General features: G+C 32.8%; 2 pseudogenes; both read left to right on the top strand.

Moving 5' to 3' along the window:
* The window catches only part of LOC149530587 (uncharacterized), a 168,053-nt pseudogene extending 164,926 nt beyond the window's left edge, over nucleotides 1-3,127 (top strand).
* A 4,292-nt stretch (nucleotides 3,128-7,419) lies between these two features.
* Nucleotides 7,420-14,147, top strand: LOC149530586 (uncharacterized; annotated as a pseudogene).
* Nucleotides 14,148-17,031: the final 2,884 nt, after the last annotated feature.

Below are 17,031 nucleotides of genomic sequence, written 5' to 3'. Positions count from 1 at the left end.
AATCACAATCATTTTCTTCATCTAAAAAACTATCAGAATGAGCTTTAAACTTATCACTACAAGACTTAACAACATACAAAGAAAATCCATAGTTAGATTGACAACTTTCACTATTTTCCTCTTCATCACATGAAACATCAAAACATCTTGCAGCAATAACAACATGAGAAAAATCTGAAACAACATCAAACTTCCCTCCACTACCATCCCCCATATCTAACAAGTCATCATGTGCAAAGACATTTGAGGTACTATCATATCCACCTCCAAAATTTGATTAAGATTGTTCTAATTTTGTATCTCTTTCCACATCAAACTTCAGGGAAGTAACTTGAGTAAATGAAGAAACATCATAAGGAAAAATATGAGCATCCTTAGAAGTACACACTTACTTTTCAAAATCATGAGTCAACAAAGCTGAAATCTCATCAAGGCTCAAGAAGATTGCCTCACAAATCTTCTCTTGGCTATGATTATCATCTGGATGACATGAAGAACTTACAATAACAAAATCATTAATATAACAATCCAGAACATCAAAATAATTACAACATTTATTCTCATCATGGAAAGAACTATGTCCACTTTTTTTTATACAATTAATCAACTTCATATTCACTATAACAAGGTTTATTTCCACTTTCATATCCATCTTCCTCATGCTAACTACAATCATCTGATTCATTAGCATTTGAATCCATCTCTTCATACTTGGAAGACATATTATCACTATATGAAAATTCATGATATTCATTACCACATTGACTTTTAGCACACCCATTATCATCATTATCTAAGATATAAGATGGAATCTATAATTATCACTTTCCATCTACTTAATGAATCTTTCATCTTGTGAAAAATCTTGTAATCTTATTGGTGTTGTCCAATTTACTAAGTCAGGCACTAGAATGTCAAGGAAAAAACTAGGCAAGGAAGATTCCTCAGGTCTAGAATGAAAAGGCATCTTGTTGATTACTGATTTAATCTTTAGATAATATTGTTCAACATTTAGACCTTGAGTATTTCATACTTCAGTTCTTATGAACTGATAATCCTAATGTGCATTTTCTTGTTCAACATATCAATGTTGTTAACCATAGTTTCCAAACTTTTAGAAATTGACAAACTAATCTTAGATCTGAGATCCAACTCCATCTTAAAATAAAAATTCTACCTCTTGCTTCTAGTGTTGAAAGGCACTAAAAAGAGGCAACCATTTCTAACACTTGGCATTCCATGAAAAGAAAATCATGAAAATAAAAATACCTTTTAGTGCTAATGCAAAACTTTGATCTACTAATTTGGAACGAGTGCATACTGAAAATCATTCACACCATTGATAAAATTGTTACTAAAATTTTACACATGCTGAAAATTTTACTTCAAGTAACATCACAGAAAGAATTGCAAAAGAAAATCATATATTAAATCATGAGCAAAAGAGATAAGATGTTTATTGTATAAATCATCAACTAATATGTATAATTTTCATTTCTAGAAAGTATGAAATGAATGCAAAAATGTTGGAAATGAATGAAAATCTCACACAAGCCATGAGTTTGACTACTACTTTTATACATATTGAGTATATGAAAAACATAGCACAAGGAGGTAGAGTTAGAGGTAACCAGTCATTGTCTTTCAGCCTTTGAATGGTTAAGTGTTCTTGATTGCCACTCTTGGTCTAGCTTTCAATCTAACAAGCTATGGGTCTTCATTCTCCTGCATGAGAAAAATGGGGTTAGATATTACAACCTAAGCAATGACTGATTATCTACGACTATGTACCCACACATGCAATATCTTGCCTATTATGAATACATATAAAAATAGAAAATGTATTCTAATTTCTCTAATGCAAAAAGTAGAAAATATAATGTTAAAGGGACATATTAACTCTAATATGAAACCTTTCATTATAATCAAGAACAATCTTGCAATCACATGAGAATAGTTTCATGAGTGTCACGAGCCCGTGCTCGAACCTCATGAAATAATTATTATTATCACATTGAACATCATTATCACTACTATAACTCACAATGCATTCAAAAGAAACAAAGAAAAAAATGAGAGAAACCATCTTTGATATTGGTGCCATGAAGAGAATTAGTTATCTATTAGAGAGGTTTAGATATAGCTAAGCAGTATTATGCTAAAAAAGAGAGGAATTCAGTTAGGTCTCTTCAAAGAAGATAGTCATCTTCACTAGTGAGATAAATTTGAAAGAGGAGAGATAGTTCAAGGTTGTGATTAGATTTTCAGCCCATGCAAACTTTCATTAGGCAGGATCAATTCTTAATCCTTATCGGGTAAAGAAGCATATGCACCTTTAAAAGCTAGTCCTAGGTATTATGTTGTGCAAGTTGCCTATACACAGGATGTATCAAGTACAAAGCTATTTAAACAAAGTGGCGGACCTAAGACTATTATGGAAATAGTAGATGATAATTGTCTAAAGAATAACATCATAGAACATGCTTGTGCAATATAACAATAGCAACCACTGGGAATGAGGTGCTTAAGGATGCATTTATGGAAATGAAAATAGATAATCTAGTGTTGAGATTATTGAAAAACAAAGGAGACTAAGTGATGGTTATAGCTAATGATGATGGTTATAGCTAATGACTAACATTGTTTAACAAGGCAGCCTTGTTTCCACATCCTTGACAACTTTTTGTATAATTCTTAGAATTGTAGTAGCAAATGATGAAATATGTAAATCAATGGCTAAGAATGGTGGTCTGGATGTGGTTCTTCAATGAATAGATGAAAGCATACAATAGAACAAGAAACCATTAGTAAACATAGTTTGTTCCCTACTAATACAGTTTTTAGGCAGTAGTGTAAATAAAGATGTTGTTATTCTAAAGGTGAAGTTACTAAGATAATATGGCTTTTTTCTATCTATATTGAGAATCCTTCTATTCTGCAAGAGATTATATCAATTACCCATATTTTTTCATTGCATTCTCTTGCAAATGCAGTCAAAATAGACTAATCATACTAGAGGAAGGTCTTGAAAAGCTGATAAGAATTTCCAAGAGAAACCATATCATCTTTAAAGAGGTTTTTGTTTCTGATTTAAGAGATCTTAGGATTAGATGATTACAATGCCTAATCAAAAGCAGCTTTTAAACACAGTGTAAGACATAGACATCAGATCAAGTTAAGCACATTTATACTTCTATGCTAGTGATCATCACTTGGGTGGCATGCTCACTAAAATATCATTGTTAACAAATCAAAGTTGAAAGTTGAAGTGTGTGATGAAGAGGGCATTGATGGATGTATTATGAGCACTATTAAAGAAAAAACTAAAGTCCTCAAGCTACCTATAAATAAGTCAGAAAAATAGATTAAAGTAGCATTGGTGCCATATAAGGATGTAAATTTTTTATAATTTTCTTCAATGGATGATGCACTGGGTGCTTTCTCAAAACCAGCAAAGCTAAAGAAATGAAGTTCAAGAAAATAGAGTTAAGAGATATGTGGGAATCTGGTGCTGTCTTGAAGGGTTACATCATGGTCATATATGGTATGACATGTACTAGGATGAGAAACCTTGCTAGAAACCAAGTTCCCATGTAACCAAAGAAAAAGATTATCCTCAGTGGAAAATCAGCACCAAGTTCAACTGGACATAGCCAAACTGAGGGATAAAGAGTGTCAAATTATAGCTAGACTTGTCCCACATATTATAGCTAGACTTCTCCAACATAAAAATGTTGTAGAAGATATTTTGAAATTCAAGATTTCTTACCAAGAGTCACTTCTCTACAAATCATTTTTTGTGATTTCTATCATAGCCTCAATTTTTTTAAATGTATATTCAGCAAAAAGAAGTGAGAAATACAAATAATCGATAGAAATCACTAGCAAATCCTGTTCAACAATGGTGGCCAACAAAGCAAAAAACAACCTAGAAGTAATAAAACTTTTTAAAGAAAAAATGACAAATATTTTCAAATATCTTTCAAGTTCAACAGAGGCAGCTTCAGCCTCAAAGACCAACAAATATGCATGACAATGGCCGCAAACAATAAGTATCATAAAAACTAGTAAGAGTCTCACAATGGCACCTCAAAAACTAGTAAATTCTCCAGTATCAACGCACTTGAAAACTAGTAAATCTTTCTCATGGCGGTTGTGATGACCAAAGAAACCCTCATTTTCCCTCTTCACCATTCGAGACTTCTAGAATGAAAATGTTAAAATGAAAGGAAGTTAGGGTATTTGACCCTTTTTCATGCCCTTTCCCATTTTTTATTTGTTTTGAAGTCTACAGGTTATAGTTGGGATTTTTAATCTTTTCAAAATATTTATATTTTTATTATAAGGGGGGGCTTCTTCATTATAGTCTATGTGTAAATTATTTAACTCTTTTGCATAAGTTCTTATATTGTAAAGGAAAAATATTTTAATGATAATTTTATAAGTCATTAAATATTTTTTTCTATTCTCAATGCAAAAGAGGTGAGTCATTGTATGCATGTGTCATGATCTTTTAAGTAAAAAATCAATTTGAAAACATATGGATCAAAGATAGGAATCTGGGGTAAAATTTGACTTTGCTAAGTTAGTTTGAGGGCCTTTATTGATTGTTAGAGAATTTTTGGGGCAGTTTTGAGTGAGTCATGGGGTTCATTATGAGGCAGTGGGACTTTCTTAGGGATAGGACTTAATTTCATGAGTCTTTAAGTCCTCTTTTTTGTCTATCTTTTTGCATTCAACCCAAGTGTTGGGTTTGTATTTGGTGAGTTTTTTTAACTCATTAACAAGAGTTATGATTATGTAGAGAAGTTTTTGGTGACTATTTTTTGAGTCCTCAACTTTATTTGTAGAATTTTGTAATTCATTTTGGAGGTTCAATACAGGTGATAGCGGGTTTGATTATGCTATTTTGTGTCAATTGTTAAGCCTTCTTTCTTCCTACAATTCTGTGTGTGTATCTGAATGATTTAATAGAATAACTTGTGAGCTATCATTATTCCTTTCTATTTTGTCTCATTCCAGCACCTAGTTGTAGGAGAGTAAGTCTATTTGTAGGTTATAATTTGTGTTTTTCAAAGTGAAATTGATTAAAGAGAGGTGTCTGCATTCCTCCTTTTTACTAATTTATTCTTAAAACCTTATTATAAATTATTTATGTAGATCTTTACAAAAAGATATATTTTGTTTTACATCAAGTAGCTATATAATCCTTCTCTATCAAGTTTGTCTGAATTTCCATCATCCCTTTTGGTGTATCACCCATCTCTTACTTTAGGCTTTAGGTTTTAGGTTTATTTTTAGTAATTTCTCTCCCTTTTCCTACAAGTTTGAATTCAGTTCATGGAGATTTCACTGAATATTTTATAGAAGCTAGCCTAGAACCCAGAGGTCTCACCTCATTTGCATATCCCACATAATGAAATGATTCCCATTTTAGGTTAGAATTACTGAAAAATTTAATTTCAGTACTGGGTGCAAATTATGATACTTAATAGTTTTGGCACACCCGGTGGGACATGAGCATGTTTTTCAACTGAACTGGTACAATAGATAGTTATGTTTCAACTAGTCAGCAAAGTGTACTAATTTATGAGAAAAGTTCAGACAAGGAGTTCCACTTCTTTTGAATATCTACACCTAGGAACTCCAAAAAGGTGTGGAAGAACTCTTGCCAGAACAAAGCTAGCATCAATAAGGCAACTTTCAACCCCTGGTATTCGTGTGTATAGTAGAAGACATCAAAGAAAAGTTAGGCATTCAGCAATTCCAATAGTGAGAACTGAATCATTTGAAACTAATCTTTCTACTACTTCTACTGCAAGTGCCAATTTTACTACAAGTGCTAGTTTTATACCAGCAACTACAATACATACAAGTTTTCTACAACAACCTATTCCTGTCTAGATTTTAGCATAGTAGTAAGTACCATTACCAGCTCCAATGACAAGAGCATTTTCTTTTGTGCCATTTGATTAGAGGAGCCCTTTAAATTTTGGCCAGCATCATGATATACCCCTTGCTACTTTAAAAATTTCACCAGATTTCACTGGAGAGAATCAAACTATAGCTTATGAACATATCAAAGATGTTGTCGCATTGTGTAGTGTTCATCATGTTATAGAGGAAGATGTCATTGCCAAGTTACTTGTAGCATCTCTTAAAGGTAAAGCACTTTAGTGGTTTGGGAGCTTGGTTGTTGGCTCAATTGGTTCATGGGATGCTTTGGGTTATACTTTGACAGGGAATTTTGAGGATAAATTAGATTATTTGTTTCTTGTAGAGTAGCTCACAACTATAAAGCATGCTCCCCAAGAGAAAATGATGGATTTCAACAATGGGTTTCAAAGGACTTGGACTAGAATACCTGTCTCAATAAGGCCTTTAGTAAATCATGCATTTTTGCATTTCTTGAAAAGCTTAAATAGTGATATTTCTGTAATGAATCAGTCAATGGGAGGTGTTTCACTACCTCAAGCATATGATATTGCTATTAGAGCTGAAAATAGACTTATCCAAGCTAGTAAAATAGCCCCTAGGCCTCCAATGCCTATTTTTCCAGATATTCAGCCTAATATGCCTTTAACAATCCCACCTTTTAACCCTTTACCTATTGTTCTTGGTCAAGAAACTACTATAGTAGGCCGTTCACAAGAGCTGCAGGAGATTAAGAGTAGTCAGCTCAAGATTGAAAACATGATGGAAACCTTTAGTAATGAGCTAGTTAGTTTGAAAAAATAGCATTTTTAGGCTAGACCACCTTATCAACAACAAAATCTAGTTGTAAATCCACCTTATCAGTAGTAAAACCAAGGTCAAGCCCAAATGAATAGGTAGCCATATTAGGGTAATGCAATGGGTTATAGGAAAAATATCAATCAAAGACCTTTTTGGCCTTATAACCCAACCCCTCTTAATGTTGCTAATCTAGTAAGAGATATTGTGCCCATGTAAAATAATCTTGCAATAGATTTTGAGTGGTGTTATCCCTGCAATGAACCACACAGTCAAGCTACTTACACCAATGGGGTGATTAATCAACTGTTAATGGTACATAATATATTTGTGAGATAGCAAAATGCAAAAAATGATACACCTGAATAGCAGCATGATGTGCACACTCATGAAACCATTTTCCTTAACTAGCAAAAAAATGAGTTTTGTGTAGTAAATAATGATTCACCAATATCAGCCAATACTCGAGCCAAAAAGAGAGCTCTTGAAATAGAGAAAACTAAAGAACCTAATATTGTTGAACCATCACATTCCACAAATACAGTGGAAGATACTCATGTCCCTGTCACCAAGGAAAATGTCCACAACCCAATGGAATATGTTGCTGCTAAAGCTCACTAGAAATCACATGTTGTTGTACCTTTCAATATCATGGAGAATATGAAGAAAATAAACATCTCTATGTCAATGTGGGAGATGTTGGGTATTCCTGGCCAAACTAATATTTTGAAGAAAGCTTTATTTGATGAAGCAAATCCTAAAAGAATTGTGGATGAACTAGCAAAGGCTGTACTAACAAATGTTGATGAAAAGAACAAAGACAATGATAAAATTACCAAAGAATCAAGTAAGATAGTTAAACCTCATCCTTTCTATATTACATTGATTATTGGTGATAAATTAGTTCACAATTGTATGGTTGATAGTGGAGCTACAAGCTCAGTCATGCCCAAAAAGATAGTTGACCAATTAGGATTAAAATATCAGCCCATTGAAACAGGTGTTGTTCAGCTTGATGTAACATTTGTTGGTACTATAGGTGTGATTAAAGATGTAAGTGTTACTCTTCATGCCTATCCTAACTTTTCCATTCAACAAGATATCTATGTAATAAACTTACCTCCATACTTTGCCATCTATTTGTCTAGAGATTTTACTGCAAAAATTGGGGGTTATTTATCATCTAATTGGTCTCACATGATTTTTAGGACTAGATATGGTACTCAAGTAACAATTAAGTCTAAATTGCTTGCAAGAAACCATATAGAGCCATATATACCTAGTGTTGTGAATGCAATTTTTTTTCCATTTGATGAATAAGAACATGGCATACCTATTAAAGCTAGAACTCAATTAGATAGCATTCTAGATATCCTTCTTGATGAATGGGCATTAAGTCAAACTTATGAAAATCATTTTTCTGATTTGAAGAATGCTAAATGGGCATTAAGTCAAACTTATGAAAATCATTTTTATGACTTGAAGAATGCTGATTTAGGAACCTACGTTACACATGAGTAAGATGTAGTCATTCCTAATTTGGTCAAACTAGAAAATCAATTGAAAGGATCACAAAATTAGATATGGAGTATGTTTTTTGATGGTTCAAGAGGTAAACAAAGTGTTGGTGGGGGTGTTATGTTAGTTTCACTTGAGAATGAAAAGTGCTATGTCACTTTTAGATTCAATTTTTCCAACACAAATAATACAACAGAGTATGAAGGTTTGATTCATGATTTGGAATGGGAAAGAAAATGTGGTATCAAGTATTTGAAGGTATTTGGTGATAGTTAACTAATAGTAAGCCAAGTAAGAGTCCTAGATGCTATAGGTGCCCAGTATGATATTGTGAATAGAGTTAAAGTGGAATCTTATCAGTAACATATAAAGATTATTACCAGGCCTTTAGTACCTGATAATAATATTGATTGGCAAGTGTTTGAAAGTGATGAATAGATTTTGCAATTCCTATTTCAAGAAGACATTTTTTCCAATTCAAACCAGCAAAGGTATAATGATCAATATGGAGATTAGGTGTTACAACTAAAAAATAACAAGTTTCCCAAAGGGTTAATAATGCAAGAAAGTTTTTTTTAACTCTAATGATCAGTTAAAACCTGGTCAAACAAACTTGTTGGTCAAGAAAAATCACTATGAAGACTTGGAAATTACACTTGGAAAATGCCTCATGTTCAAAAAAGTGAATTTTATTGAAGAAAAATAGTCTTTTCTAGATTTATTTTAGGAATTCAATGATGTTTTTGCATGGAAATATAGTGATTTAAAGGGTTTTGACCCAAAGCTTGCACAAAACATAATAGAGCTAGAACCAACAACTAAACTAGTTTGACAGAAACAAAGGCCAATTAATCCTAAATTGCAGCCTTTGATGCAAAAGGATGTTTTGAGGCTGATTGAGAGTAAAATAATTTTTCCTATCAAACACATAAACTAGGTTGCTAATTTGGTCTCTATAAGGAAGAAAAATGGAGAACTACAGTTGTGCATAGATTTCAGAGACTTGAATAGAGTCTCATTTAGACACCCACTTCCATCCATGGAGCAAATATTATAGTATGTGTCAGGGTCTGCACGGTTGTCCTTGTTGAATGGATACTCAAGTTATAATCATATTTTAGTGAAAGATGAAGACCAATTCAAAATAGCCTTTACAAAAAAGTGGGGAACAATGGTGTACAAAAGAATGCCATTTGGACTGTCCAATGATGGAGCAACTTTTCAAAAAGTGATGGAGATGCCTTTCAGCAATCTAATGTACAAGTTTGTTTGAATATACCTTGATGAAATCACTATTTATTCTCAAAAAATAGCAGATCATATTGATCATTTAAGGCATATCTTTGAGCATTGCAGAGAATTTGTGTCTCATTAAACCCAAAAAAGTGCATTTTTTATGTTCATGAAGGTAAACTACTTGGGTATATTGTCTCAAAAGAGGGTACCACTATGGATCCTAAGTGAGTTGCAAAAATTATGGAGCTACCTTTACCACAACATAAAAAGGGTCTTCAAAGTTTCATTGGCCCCATTAATTTTGTGAGGAGATTTTTGCCTGATATTGCAGCCTTACTTAAGCCATTATCAACTATTTTGAAGAAAAACACAATCTTTGCATGGACAAAAGAGGCAGAAGAGAATTTTTAGGCCATCAAAGACATATTAGTAGCAGCCCCAGTGTTGATAAATCTTTATTTTTAGTAAGAATTTTATTATTTATGCATATGGGAGTTTTGATGTCATTTCAACCATGTTGGTACAAAAGAATTCAAAAGGGTTGGAATAGCCAATTACTTTTTTCAGCAAAGGACTTGAAGAGTATGAGAAAAGGTATAGTTTTGTTGAGAAACATGTACTTTTAGTTTTCAAGAGTCTTAAAAAGTTTAAACATTTATTGACACATAATAAAGTGATTTTGCGTGTGGCACATCCAAGTGTCAAGGAGTTTCTTTTGAGTAAGGATTTAAATGAAAAGTGAGCTGGCTAGATAACATGGGTCATGGAGTATGACATGGATATTTAGGTCACCAAATTGGTTAAGGGAAAGGGCTTATGGGAACAAATTGCTAATAAAGAGATTTCAGAACTTGAAGGACAAGCAAACACCATTTTAACGATTGGAATTTGTAGGAGATAATGATAGACTAGCAAGCTAGTTACAAGATATGGTTCACTTTTTGAGGACTAGTGAGTGTCCAACCACTCAAGACAAAGAAAAATGAAGATATTATCATTTACAATCTGTTCCTTTTGATTTGATTAATGATATTTTTTATTTAAAAGACTACAATGGAGTACTTCTTAGATGCGTTGATTCAAATCGGGTTGTAAATATCTTGCATGAATTTCTTGATGGTCATTCATGAGGACACTTTTCTCCAAGAAAAATAGCATACAAGATTATTCGAGCTGGATATTATTGGCCTAATGTTTTTAAGGATAGTCATACATATGTTAGGAAATGTGTTAAATGTGTTATGTTTTCTAGGAAAGAGAGGCTACCAGCTTTGCTTTTGCAGCCAATTAAGATAGAACAACCCTTTCAAAAATGGGGTGTTGATTTTATAGGACCCATTAACCCTCCATCAAGTACAAGTCACAAGAGAATAATCATTGCTACTAATTATTTCACATGCTGGACTCAAGCAACAACGCTAAAGGATGCAAATGAAATAGCAGTCCTCAATTTCTATGATGATATTGTGAACAGGTTTAGAGTACCTAATTCAATTATTTCTGATAATGCACTCACTTTCATTGGAATGAAAGTGACTGATTGGGCATTCAAACATGGAATTTATCTTAGCACTAGTTCTAATTATTTCCCATAGGGTAATGGATTAGTAGAATCTTCCAATAAGAATCTAATAAGAATCATCGAATGAACTTTACAAGAAAAATAGCAAGATTGGCATTCTAAATTGAAGGCCACCTTATGGGTTGATAAAATCACCCCAAAACAAGTTATTGGAAATTCACCCTACTAATTGGTCTATGGAAAATAATCTCAGTTTTCAATTGAAACAAAGTTGCTAGCTCTTGATCTTGCTACTCAGTTGGTCCTTTTTGAATAAGGTAATCCTATTCTACTGTGGTATGCTTAGCTAATGCAAATTAAGAAGAGCTTTGATAGAAAAACATGAGAGAGATAATTTAGCATAGGTGACATGGTGCTAAAATGGGATGTTCTTAAAAGAAAACTTGGCCATCACAATAAATTTGATCACATGTGGGCTAGGTCATTTTAGATTGTTGAATGCAAACAACATAATGCTTACCAGCTAGCCATAATGGAAGAAGAATTACTACTAATCCCTATGAATGAGATCCACCTCAAGCCATGTTTTGAGGTATGAGTTTAGTCCTACTTGTATATACTAGGTTTGTTTCCTTGTTTTCAATAAATGGATCTGCATTTTTGTTTTGTTTTTTTTTTCCTTAAGTGTTGTCCAAGCATGTGTTTGTTTTGTTTTCTATTCTAGGTTAGTTTCCTATTTTGTTTGGTAGTCTAGGTTAGTCAAGATGTTGTTTTATGTTGTTAAGCAATCATTTCTGCCCATTTCATTCATGCATGCATAAATGTATGTGATTGAATGCATACTCATATCTAGTACACACACGCACACACACACACACACACACATCACTGAAAATAAATATGTCTGGCTACTAGCCATAAATATATGCATATCCATGCATCCACTACATGCATGCATCCACTCAGCCCATACATTCATCCACACATAAACCAAATGGTCGACTATGATGGTTTTGACTCCTAAAGTGTATACTTGATTTTTGACCCTACATACCTATAAACCCAATAAGAATTTTAACTCTTATTAAGCTCACGTACATGCATCAAAAACTAAACCAGCAACTTTAGAAGTCACTTTGTGTTAGGTCTAGGTGCTAGGGATGCATAATTTAGACTCTATGCCCAATATATAAGAGCAAATTGGTCAAATGTCAAGAAGATAGACATACAGTAGAGGTCACCAAAAAATATTACTAAAATTCTACACATGCTAAAAAATTTACTTCAAGCAACATCACAAAAAGAATTGCAAAAGAACACATTCATTTTCAATTCACATTTCATCATTTTGCAATCATATATGAAATCATGAGCAAAAGAGATACAATGTTTATTGTATAAATCATCAACTAATATGTACAATTTTCATTTCTACAAAGTATGAAATGAATGGAAAAATGTTAGAAATAAATGAAAATCTCACACAAGCCGTGAGTTTGACTACTACTTCTATACATATTGAGAATACAAAAAACATAGCACAAGGAGGTAGAGTCAGAGGTATCCAGGCATTGCCTTTCAGCCTTTGATTTGTTAAGTGTTCTTAATTGCCACTCCTGGTCAAAATTTTAGTCTAACAAGCTTCAGGTCTTTGTTCTCCTACATGAGAAAAATGGGGTTAGATCTTACAACCTAAGCAATGTTAGATCTTACAACCTAAGCAATGACTGATTATCTACGATAATGTACCCATGCATACAAAATCTTGCCTATTCTAAATACATATAAAAATAGGAAATATATTCTAAGTTCTCTAATGCTAAAAGAAGAAAATATAATGTTAAAGGGACATATTAACTCTGATATGAAACCTTTCATTATAATCAAGAACAAGCTTGCAATCACAAGAGAGTACTTTCATGAGTGTCATGAGCCCATGCTCGAACCTCATGAAATAATTATCATTATCACATTGAACATCATTATTATTGCTTTAAGTCACAACACATTCAAAAGAAACAAAGAAAACAATAAGAGAAATCATCTTTGATATTGGTGCCATGAATAGAATTAGTTATTTGTTAAAGAGGTTCAGATATAGCTAAGTAGTATTATGCTGAAAAAGATCGGCATTCAATCAGGTCTCTTCAAAGAAGATAGTCATCTTCACTAGTGAGATAAATTTGAAAGGGGAGAGATAGTTTGAGGTAGTGATCAAATTTGTGGCCCATGTAGACTTTCATCAGGCAAGATCAATTTTTATTTCTTATCAGGTAAACAAGAAAATGTGCCTTTAAAAGCTAGTCTTGGGTATTATGTTGTGCAAGTTGCCTATACACAGGATGTATCAAGTACAAAGCTATTTAGACAAAGTGGCAGACCTAAGACTATTATGGAAATATTACATGATAATTGTCTAAAGAATAGCATCATAAAACATGCTTATGCAACATAACAATAACAGCCACTAGGAATGAGGTGCTTAAGGATGCATTTATGGAAATGAAAATAGATAATCTAGTGTTGAGATTATTGAAAAACAAAGGAGACTAAGTGATGATTACAGCTGATGATGATCGTGTTGCTACTAACAAGTATAAACACATGCTTGAAGATTTGCAAATATTGGTATGGCTAAGGTATTTCTAGACATTATTCAACAAGGCAGCCTTGTTTCCACTTCCTTGACAATTTTTTGTATAACCCTCAAAATTGTACCAATAAATGATGAAATATGTAAATCAATGCCTAAGAATGGTGGTCTAGATGTGGTTCTTCAATGAATAGATGAAAGCATAAAACAAAATAAGAAACCATTAGTAAAGATAGTTTGTTCCCTACTGACATAGTTGTTAGGTAGTGATGTAAATAAAGATGTTGTTATTCTCAAGATGGAGTTACTAAGATAATAGGGTTTTCTTCTATCTATATTGAGAATCCTTCTGTTCTGCAAGAGATTATATCAATTATCCATACTTTATCATTGCATTCTCTTGCAAATGCAGTCAAGATAGACTGATCATACTGGACGAACATCTTGAAAAGCTAATAAGAATTGCCATGAGAAACTATACCAGCTACAAAGAGGTTGTTGTTTCTTCTTTAAGAGATCTTAGGATTAGACGATTACAATGTCTGATCAAACGAAGCTTTCAAACATGGTGCAAGACATAGACACTAGGTCAAGTTAAGCACATTTATGCTTCTATGCTAGTAATCACCACTTGGGTGGCATGCTCACTAAAATATCATTGTTAACAAATCAAACTTGAAATTGGAAGTTTGTGATGAAGAGGCCATTGATGGATGTATTATGAACACTATTAAAGGAAAAACCAAAGTCCTAAAGCTACCTAGAAATAAGTCAGAAAAATAGATTAAAGTAGCATTGTTGCCATATAAGGATGTAAAAGTTTTATAATTTTCTTCAATGGATGATGCACTGGGCACTTTCTCAAAACTAGCAAAGCTAAAGAAATGAAGTTCAGGAATAGAGTTAAAAGATATGTGGTAATCTGGTGCTATCTTGAAGGGTTATAGCATGGTCATATATGGTATGACATGTACTAGGATGAGAAAACTTGCTGGAAACCAAGTTCCCCTATAACCCAAGAAAAAGATTATCCTCGGTGAAAAATTGGCACCAAGTTCAACTAGACATAGCCAAGCTCTAATAACTAGGAGCTTAGCCTCCTAAGAAGTTGAGGGAGGAAGAGTGTCGACTTATAGCCAGACTTCTCCCACATAAAAATGTTACAAAAGATATAGTGCAATTCAAGATTTCTTTCCAAGAGTCACTTCTCTGCAAATCATTTTTTTTGATCTCTATCATAGCCTCAAAATTTTCTAAATGTATATTAAAAAAAAAGAAGTGAGAAATATAGATAATCAATAGAAATCACCAACAAATTTTGGTCAGCAATGGCAGCCAACAAAGCAAAAAACAACCCAAAAAGCAATAAAACTTTTTAAAGAAAAAATGATAAATATTTTCAAATACCTTTCAAGTTCAATAGAGGTAGCTTTAGCCTCAAAGACTAGCAAATATGCATGACAATGGTGGCAAACAGTAAGTGTCATAAAAACTAGTACGAGTCTCACAATGGCACCTCAAAAACTAGTAAATTCTTCAGTATCAGTGTACTTGAAAACCAATAAACCTTCCTCATGGCAACTGTGAAGACCAAAGAAACCCTCATCTTCCCTCTTCACCATTCGAGACTTCCAGAATGTGAATGTAAAAATGAAAGGAAGTTAGGGTATTTGACCCTTTTTCATGCCCTTTCCCATTTTTTATTTGTTTTGAAGTCCATGGGTTATAGTTGGGATTTTTAATCTTTTCTAAATATTTATATTTGTATTGTAAGGGGGGGCTTTTTCATTATAGTCTATCTATAAATTATTGAACTCTTTTGCATAAGTTCTTATATTGTAAAGGAAAAATGTTTTAATTATAATTTTATAAGTCATTAAATATTTTTTTCTATTTTCAATGCAAAAGAGGTGAGTCATTGTATGCATGTGTCATGATCTTTTAAGTAAAAAATCAATTTGAAAACATCTGGAGGGGATATAGGAATCTGGGGTCGAATTTGACTTTGCTAAGTCAGTTTGAGGGCCTTTATTGACTACTAGAGCATTTTTGGGGCAGTTTTGAGTGAGTCATGGGGTTCATTATGAGGTAGTGGGACTTTCTTAGGGATATGACTTAATTTCATGAGTCTTTAAGTCCTCTTTTTTGTCTATCTTTCTGCATTCGACCCAAGTGTTGGGTTTGTATTTAGTGAGTTTTTTTAACTCATTAACAAGAGTTATGATTATGTAGAGAAGTTTTTGTGACTATTTTTTGAGTCCTCAACTTTATTTGTAGAATTTTGTAATTCATTTTGGAGGTTCAATACAAGTGACAGTGGGTTTGATTATGCTATTTTGTGTCAATTGTTAAGCCTTCTTTCTTCCTACAATTTTGTGTTTGTATCTGAATGATTTGATAGAATAACTTGTGAACTATCATTATTCCTTGCTATTTTGTCTCATTCCAGCACCTAGTTGTAGGAGAGTAAGTCTATTTGTAGGTTATAATTTGTGTTTTTCAAAGTGAAATTGGTTAAAGAGAGGTGCCTATATTCCTCCTTTTTACTAATTCATTCTTAAAACCTTATTATAAATTATTTATGCAGATCTTTATAGAAAGATGTGTTTTGTTGTACATCAAGTAGCTGTATAATTCTTCTCGATCAAGTTTGTCTAAATTTCCATCATCACTTTTGGTGTATCACCCATCTCTTACTTTAGGCTTTAGGTTTTAGGTTTATTTTGAGTAATTTTTCTCCCTTTTCCTGGAAGTTTGAATTTTGTTCATGGAGATTTCACTAAATATTTTATAGGAGCCAGCCTAGAACCTTAAGGTCTCACCTCATTTGCATATCCCATGTAGTGAATTGATTCCCATGTTAGGTTAGAATTACTGAACTTTTTAAGTTCAGTACTGGGTGCAAGTTTTGGTACTTAACAAAAAATTTGTAGAGTTTCCACCTCCTTGAAAGATGATAAGAAATCATTGTTGTGATTTACTTCTCAACACTTTTATTTCTTATAAAAATAGATGCAAGAATGCTTTAAAACTTATCAAGAACTTATACTTCTTTTTCAAGAGACTATCAAAAGCTTTAGACCTATCCATACAACTTGGAAGTCCTCTAGAATATTACAATGAAATCAACTAGGAACAAAGTGGTATAGAGATTTAGAGTCACCACTCACACATGTGAGAAATAAAACATAATTTTTCACTTGACAAATTTTAACTAGACCTTTAGTTCTAGGAGAAATGCAAATCATCAAACCACTCTTGTAGATTTACAAACCTGAAAAAGAGAAAAAAACCTTTTGTTTAGTCTTGACTCTGATTTTACAATAGCACTTTAAAAAACAAAATTTGGCTGAATTGATTGAGGACAAATTCTCTTAGTAACCAAAATTTACACTGAACCTCAAAGATACTTCTAGAAATGGATAAAACA

The sequence above is a fragment of the Cupressus sempervirens genome, chromosome 11 (assembly GCF_028749045.1).
Source record: "Cupressus sempervirens isolate cs-2001-9-10 chromosome 11, ASM2874904v1, whole genome shotgun sequence".
Classification (NCBI taxonomy): Eukaryota; Viridiplantae; Streptophyta; class Pinopsida; order Cupressales; family Cupressaceae; genus Cupressus; species Cupressus sempervirens.
Note: the sequence above shows the minus strand (reverse complement) of the source record. Positions and strands in the feature narration are given on the sequence as shown.